Source organism: Prionailurus bengalensis, chromosome B1 (genome assembly GCF_016509475.1).
Source record: "Prionailurus bengalensis isolate Pbe53 chromosome B1, Fcat_Pben_1.1_paternal_pri, whole genome shotgun sequence".
In the NCBI taxonomy this organism is placed as follows: domain Eukaryota; kingdom Metazoa; phylum Chordata; class Mammalia; order Carnivora; family Felidae; genus Prionailurus; species Prionailurus bengalensis.
Window position 1 is genome coordinate 119,125,001 of NC_057344.1, and position 8,644 is coordinate 119,133,644.

At 35.3% G+C, this 8,644-nt stretch overlaps 1 non-coding gene across 1 annotated transcript; it reads right to left on the reverse strand.

The window, feature by feature from the left end:
• Window positions 1-715: 715 nt before the first annotated feature.
• LOC122479264 lies at window positions 716-821 on the reverse strand. Its single transcript, XR_006296315.1, has one exon. It is a non-coding gene; the product is annotated as a U6 spliceosomal RNA (small nuclear RNA).
• Window positions 822-8,644: the final 7,823 nt, after the last annotated feature.

Consider the following 8,644-nt stretch of genomic DNA (forward strand, 5'->3'; position numbering starts at 1 on the left):
TTCCCATGTTTTTTCAAGGTTTAACAGCTTTTTTTTTTAGTACTGAATAATATTTCATTGTCTGGATGGGCCACAGTTTATTTATCCTTCTCTTACTGAAGGACATCTTGGTTGCTTCCAAGTTCTGGCAATTATAAATAGAGCTATTATAAACGTTCATGTGCAAATTTTTGTGTGGGCATAAGTTTTCTAGTCATTTGGGTAAACACCAAGGAGCACAACTGCTGGGTCATATGATAGGGATATCTTTAGTTTTGTTCAAAACTGCTAAACAGTCTTCCAAAGTAGTTGTACCATTTTGCATTCCCACCAGCATGAATGTTGTATTTTCTCTGTTGCTCCACATCCATGCCAGCATTTGATGTTATCAATGTTTTGGATTTTAGTCATTTTAATGTATGTGTAATGGGAACAATCTTATTGCTGCTTTAATTTGCAATTCTTTTTTTTTATTTTTTACAATGTTTATTTATCTTTGAGAGACAGAGACAGAGCATGAGTGGGGAGGGGCAGAGAGAGAGGGAGACACAGAATCCGAAGCAGGCTCCAGGCTCTGAGCTGTTGGCACAGAGCCAGATACCGGGCTCGAACCCACAAACCATGAGATCATGACCTGAGCTGAAGTCGGACACTTAACTAACTGAGCCACCCAGGCGCCCCATAATTTGCAATTCTTTGATGAATGATGTCGAACACCTTTTCATACACTTGTTTGAAAAATATGAAATGTGTCACAAACTTACGTGTGCACATGCTCAGAGGATATGCTAATCTTCCCTGTACCATTCCAATTTTAGTATATGTATTTCCAAAGTGAGCATTGTCCTTTCCTTTGACCCCCAGGGTAAAGGATGTAATAGACATACAATAATGAAATGAATTGGAATGTGCCACTCATGGAACTGTCGTATCTATTTCCATAAAATACAAATAAGATCAGAGCTGTGGATGCAGAAAAGGAGCAAGAAGCATCTGGGAATATGAAAGAGAAGAAGTAGTAGAAAGGAAATGTACTTTCAGACAGACCACAAAGGCACCGCAGGTTCAGTGTGCACAGACAAAAACAGGGCAGATTTTGCAGAGGAAATAAAAAAATGGACGGGAGCGTTATTAGAACTTAGTTTTAGACATGTAGCAAGTGTTCTCCCAATATCTGATTCTTTCACATTTTCCTCCAGTCAGGCCCTGTTTACACAGAGTTAAGAAAATTCTATTTTAGGGGCACCTGAGTGGCTCAGTCGGTTAAGCCTCCGATTTCTGCTCACGTCATGATCTCTCAGTTTGTGAGTTCCAGCCCTGCGTCACGCTCTGTGCTGACAGCTCAGAGCCTGAAGCCTGCTTCAGACTCTGTGTCTCCCCCGCTCTCTCTGCCCCTCCCCTGCTCATGCTCTGTCTTTCTCTGTCTCTCAATAATAAATAAACGTTAAAATTTTTTTAAAATAAAATAAAATTTAATTTTAAAGTGTGGGAAAAGAATGTGACCCCACACTTATAAAAAAAATCAAATTGCTTAGGGAAGGAATATTATTTTAAGCTCGAAACTGGATACCTATATTTTAAGATGTCTCAGATTCCATCAGTGTACTAGACTCTGTTTTGGTGCTGGAAAATTTTTTTTAATGGAACAGACCATATGAGTGAAATCGCGTGGTATTTTTTTTTCTCTGACTAACTTATTCCACTTAGAATAATACACTCCAGCTCCATCCATGTTGTTGCAAATGGCAAAATTTCATTCTTTGTGATGGCTGAATAATATTTCATTGTATGTGTGTGTTTCAGAGCAGTTTTTCCCACATCCTTCCATGCATCAGTTGATAGACATATAGTTTGACTATTGTTGATAATGCTGCTATAAACATCAGGTTGCATATACCCCTTCAAATCTGTATAATTTGTATAGGATAGGTTTTTTGTTTGTTTGTTTGTTTGTTTTAGTTTCTTGAGGAACCTCCATACCTTTTTCCAGAGTAGCTGCACCAGTTTGCATTCCCACTAACAGTGCAAAGGATTCCTTTTCTTCACATTCTTGCCAACCACTGTTGTTTCCTGTGTTCTTAATTTTAGCCATTCTGGCTGGTATGAGATGATATCTCACTGTAGTTTTGATTTGTATTTCCTTCCTGATGAGTGATGTTGAGCATCTTTTCATATATCTGTTGGCCATCTGTATGTATTCTTTGAAGAAATGTCTGTTTATGTCTTCTGCCCATTTCTTACTGGATTATTTATTTGGGGGAGTGTTGAGTTTGATAAGTTCTTTATAGATTTTGATACTAGCCCTTTGCCTGATATATCATTTGCAAATATCTTCTCCCATTCTATAGGTTGCCTGTCAGTTTTTGTTTTTGTGGGTGTTTTTATTTATTTATTTGAGTGAGAGAGCACACGTGAGAGTTGGTGGAGAGAGAGAAGGGAGAGAGAATCTTAAGCAGTCTCCATGTACAGGCCCGGAGTCCCACATGGGGCTTGATCTCATGACCATGAGATCATGACCTGAACTGAAATTAAGAGTTGGACACTTAACCAACTGAGCCACTCAGATGTCCTGCCTTTTAATTTTGTTGATTGTTTCCTTCACTGTGCAAGAGATGTTTATCTGTAAGCAGTCCCAATAGCTCCTTTTTGCTTTTGTTTCCTTAGTCTCCAGTAATGTGTCTAGTAAGAGGTTGCTATGGCCGAGGTCAAAGAGATTGCTGCCTGTGTTCTCCTCTAGGATTTTGATGGTTTCCTGCTTCACATTTAGGTCTTTCATCCATTTTGAACTTATTTTTGTGTATGGTGTAATAAAGTGGCCCAGATTCATTCTTTAGTATCTTTAAAGGACTAAATGAGAAACAACATCTTAAAACTTCAATTATATACTAGTGAAAATATTTTTAAAAAGTAAAAAGGAAATACTTCTTTTCTATTATAAATGGTAAAGAAGTTTTTTAGGAAGAAAGAAAATGATTTTAGATAGAAACATGAATTTTCAAAAAAGAATATAGACCACCAGAAATAAATACCTATTATTCTATTTCTATTATTTCTATTCTAAATACCTACTTATTCTATGAATAAATATCTATTATTCTTTCTACTTATTTCAATCTCTTCTTCAATGTTGAATTTTAAGAAAAAATAATAACAGTTAGGTCTGAGGTATATAGCCTACGCAAAAGTAAAATATATTAAAACAATAGCATGAAGGCCAATGAGGGGAAGAAACTGAAGTATACTATTACAAGTTCCATGATACACATGGCATGGCATAAAACCACTTGAAAGTAGACTGTGAAACACTAAAGATGCACATTATAAAATCTAAAGCAAAATAACAAACTGTTATTGTTAATAACACAACAATGGACATAAAATGGAATGATAAAATATATAATTAATAGATAATTAAAAGATGTGAGAAAAAGAAGGAAAAGGGAACAAAGAAAACTGGACAACTGGAAAAAGATAGCACCATGATGGTTTTATTCCTACTAACCAAGCCATTAATCCCCTCAATGCAAATAGTCTAAACCCCCCAAAATAAATTTTTAAAAAGGGCAAAGTATTTGAATACACACTTAATCAAGGTCATATATGAATGGCAAATGAGCAGATGAGAAAGTTTTCAGCACGATTAGTCAAATGCATAAGGGAAATGCAAAATAAAACAACAGTGGGATATCATTACACACCCATTAAAATGGCTAAAATTAAAAAGACAGGCCACGCAAAATTTGGCAAGAAAAGAAAGAGCAGGAATTCCAATAAACTGCTGGTTAGAATTAAAAGTGGTATAACCATTTAAAAACCGTTTGGCAATTTTGTAAAATCCTGGACATTTACCTACTAGATGATGAAGCCATTCCACACTTAGTGTTCACCTGAGAGAAATGAAAGCAAATGTCTATATAGCAGATGTGCACAATATTTATAGGAATTCAATTTACGAAAACCTAGACTTGGAAATTACTGAAGGGCCTTTCAACAGGTGAATCGAAGTCAATTTGTGGGCATTTTCATACTACCTAGCAACCAATGAAGAATAAACTATCAATACCTATAGTAGCATAGATGAACTCAAAACAATTACCCTCAGAGAAACAAAAAGCTAGACCTCAAAAAAGTCCTTGGTGTATGATATCATCTGTATAAAATTCTAGAGAATATATAGTGACCAAAAATGTATCTTTGTGATTTTCTGGTGGTGGGATGAGGCTTCAAGTCATGGGAAAAGAGATCACCAAAGAGTACTAGACATTTGGGGAGGGTGATGGCTATTTAGTTTGATTGTGCTGATGTTTTCACAGGAAGATACTTTGCCAAAACATACATTTGCACTCTTTATTTTTTTAACGTTAATTTATTTTTTAAAGAGAGAGAGAGCGCATGCACGAGAGGGGGAGGGGCAGAGAGTGAGAGGGAGACAGAAGATCCAAGCAGACTCTGTGCTGTTAGCTCAGAACCTGATGTGGGGCTCAAACTCACAAATCATGAGATCATGTCCTGAGCCAAAGTTGGACACTTAACCAACTGAGCCACCCAGGTGCCCCTAAATTTACACATTTTAAATATTCACTTATTGCAATTGGATCCAAATTCATTTAACACATCATGAATAAATTATTTTTACTGTGGGGATGTAAGTTGATTTTAACACTGGAAAAGCCAAACTTTGTGTTATCACACACATGGGGGGAAAAAAGAAAATCATTTTCAACGTGAGAGATGGAGAAGCATTTGCTAATATTCAAATCACATACATGTTAAAAACTCATGATAACCATTACATACTACATGATAAATATTTTCTCACTTGGATAAAAAGCATTTGCCATATTTTTAGTCAGCATCATAACTAATGGACAACTTATTAAATTACGCCTCCCAGAGATGAGGAATAAGAAACAGTGCCTAAAATCACCACTTCTGTTTAGCATTATAGTAGAGATTCCAGTGAGAGGAAGGGAAGCCAAAAATGAAGAATGAACGAGTGAAGGAAGGGAAGAAAGAAGGAATATAGATAGAGTACTTGAAAGGGAGAAACAAAATTGTCATTACTTATAGATGGCATCATTATATCCATAGAAAATTCCAGCGGAATTTACAAACTATTTAGTAAGTTAATTAGTGAGGTAATAACTAAATTATCCACTTCACTTGGTGTGAAAAATCAATTACACATCTATAAATATGCATCAAAATAAGAAAAGAAAAACTCTAAATACAAAAATAAATAGCATTTACCTTAAACAAAAAAAAATGTTAAAGAGAAATCTAACAAAAGATCTGAAAGACTTCTATGCTAAAAATCTATTAAAAAAAATATTTAGCAAAATTAAAGAGACCAGAATAAATTTAAAGTGATGCTCTTTTGTGGCTAGAAAGACTCAGTGTTGTAAAGATGTGGTTTTCTCAAGTGAAGGGTAAACTCCATTGCCTCCCACAGAACATTGTAGCTCATTATGAGCGGGTGTGTGTGCGCGTGTGTGTGTGTAGACAAACTGATCTAAAAATTATACAAAATGTAATCAAGAAAAAACAGGCACAATGCTAGACAATGATGCCAACAGAAGAGTGTGTCAAGAAACAAATGCATGTATCTTCATCTGATATAAGGCTGTGGGATGTAATAAATGATGCAAGTAAATTGTATATTCAAATGGAAAAAATAATTTGTAATGAATTATGCATATTTGTCTGATTGGTAAAATCATTAATGCCTTTAGAAAAAAAATGGGTGATCATGATGTTGAGGTAGGTAAAAATTTCTTAAAGATTGTGCCAAAAGCTCCATTAATAAAGGCAAAACTGCAAAACTGGATGCATTAATGTTGATAACTTCTTATAATAAAAAGTGAAAAAAATCCCAAATATTGGGATATATGCATTTGACATCCATGATTAACAAAAAGTTCTACACACTGAAATGTAAATCTCTATTGTTACAATTCTTCACCAGACACTTCACACTAAATGATACCCAAATGATAAATAGGCATATAAAAAGGTGCTCAACTTTGTTAGCTATCATAGAAGTATAATCTAAAACACAAACCTCTACACACCCACCAGAACAGCTACCAGAAAAAAAAAGATAGATAATACCAAGTGTTGGTTAAATATGAAACAACTGAGGGGCGCCTGGGTAGTTCAGTCGGTTGGGCATCCAACTTGGCTCAGGGCATGATCTCACGGTTTGTGGGTTCGAGCCCCGCATCTGGCTCTGTGCTGACAGCTCAGAGCCTGGAGCCTGCTTCGGATTCTGTGTCTCCCTCTCTCTCTGTCCCTCCCCTACTTACACTCTGTCTCTCTCTCTCTCAAAAATAAATAAACATTATTATTTTTTTAAATATGAAACAACTGAAAGTCATAAGATTCACTGATTTAACCACTTTGGAATACAATTTGGTATTATCTACTAAAGTTTTACATATAACAAATGATTCAGTGAGTCCATGTCTATGTATACACACAAAAAAATTCATAGACCTATTTCCCAGAAGACATGAGAAGATTTCTCATAACATCTACTATGCAAAGGATCATCTTAATAATCCTAAACTGGGCTATTTTAAAATATTAAGCATGGAACAACAAAAATATAAAAACAAACTAAATAAAACTAAATAATACAAATTATATACATACATATATGTGTATATAATTATGTATATATATACATATATAATTGTTTTGGAATACTCATGATTACAAATGTAATATTTCTGTCTAATCCAAAAATCCTAATTCAAATTCAATTTTACATAACTCTAAAAGTTGTTTCTAAAATTTGTTGGGAAAAATTAGCACATGAGCAGAGCTAAGTTAATTTTGAAAAAGGAGAATGACAAGATCTTGATTAAATATATATTAAAATACTCTAAATTGACAGGAATTTGAAAATAACACTACAGATACAGAAATAAAACATAAAACAATTTAAGAGAAGAGAAATTTCAGAAAAAGACCTCTGCATATATAGATACATTTTATGTAATACATAAGAAATGAAATACAGGGGCGCCTGGGTGGCGCAGTCGGTTAAGCGTCCGACTTCAGCCAGGTCATGATCTTGTGCTCCGTGAGTTCGAGCCCCGCGTCAGGCTCTGGGCTGATGGCTCAGAGCCTGGAGCCTGTTTCCAATTCTGTGTCTCCCTCTCTCTCTGCCCCTCCCCCGTTCATGCTCTGTCTCTCTCTGTCCCAAAAATAAATAAACGTTGAAAAAAAAAATTAAAAAAAAAAAAGAAATGAAATACAATGGAAAGATAGTGGACAACAGTAATCTCAACATAACATAATGTTGACATAACCAGCTATTCATTTTAGGAAAATATTACAAAATACTTCATAATACAGGCCAAAGGAAATTCTAGAAAGTTAAAGCTTTAAGCTTCTAATTTCTGACAATGGTCTTCATTATTAAGATCAAATTTAATCATAAAAATAATTAAGCATGATGGGGAAAGTTTAAAAATATCTTGTCACAAAATGGCTGAAATATATACTAAGGTCAACATATTCTAAGGTCAAAAGTAAAGAGAAAATAGAACACTACTGAATACTGAAGCACCCCTCTTTTTTCCTAAGAAGCAATAGAAAATTACAATAAATTGGGACTGGTTCTGATTATAAAACATAAAAGTGGACCTAAATAAAAAATCTAGAGCCCATACTGGGGATTGAACTCATCATAAAATGAGTTAGTAATCCAAAGCTGTACACCCTCAATGGAAGCAAGAGCCAGGTTTAATCCAACTGCCATGCAAATATACAGCTTGTGTTTGTATGATCTGGGAAGTTTAAAGAAGTTCAGGATTACTATGGCCCTTAGAACACAGTAGCTGTGGTTTTGCAAAGCCTATATAAATAGGTTTTGAAATGGTCAACATAAAACAAAGATTTTGGGTGCAGAGGAAAATAAGGAACGATGTCTGGGAACAAACAGAAATGACAGGAGGGAGAAACAGGAGAAAACCTCAGATACTAGAATAAATTGACATGGGCTATTGAAAATTTAATGATAGCAACTACCTATAAAATAAAATTTGTCAGTTGTGTGTTTTAATTTGAAGATAATGTTTCTGAATTCCAAAAAGTGTTTTTGTTTTGTACTTGTCTCCTTAAAATTTTTCATAACTTTTACAATTATTTTTTCTACACTTTCTTTTTAAAAAATGTGTATGTATGTATGTATTTAGAGAGTGTAAGAGAGGGGCAGAGAGAGGGATACCAAGCAGATTCCATGCTCAGCACAGAGCCTGGCTCAGGACTCCATCTCAGGTCTATGAGATCATGATCTGAGCCGAAATCAAAAGTCAGATGCTCAACTGACTTGAGTCACCCAGGCATTGCTCTTTCCTACATTTTCTAATGACTTGTTCCATCAAGACTGTGTATTCTCGGGGCTCTTGGGTGGCTCAGTTGGTTGGGCATCCAGCTTTTTATTTCGGATTGGATTGTGGTCTCAGTATTCTGAGTTTGAGCCCTGCATTGGGCTCTGGGTTTACTGTGCCAGAGCCTGCTTGGAATTCTCTCCCTCTACCTCTGCCCCTACCCCACTCACGCTCTCTCTCTCTCTCTCTCGCTCTCTCTCTCTCAAAATAAACTTAATTTTTTAAATGATTGTCTATTCTTATTTTTTGAGTTGGTGTATATCCAT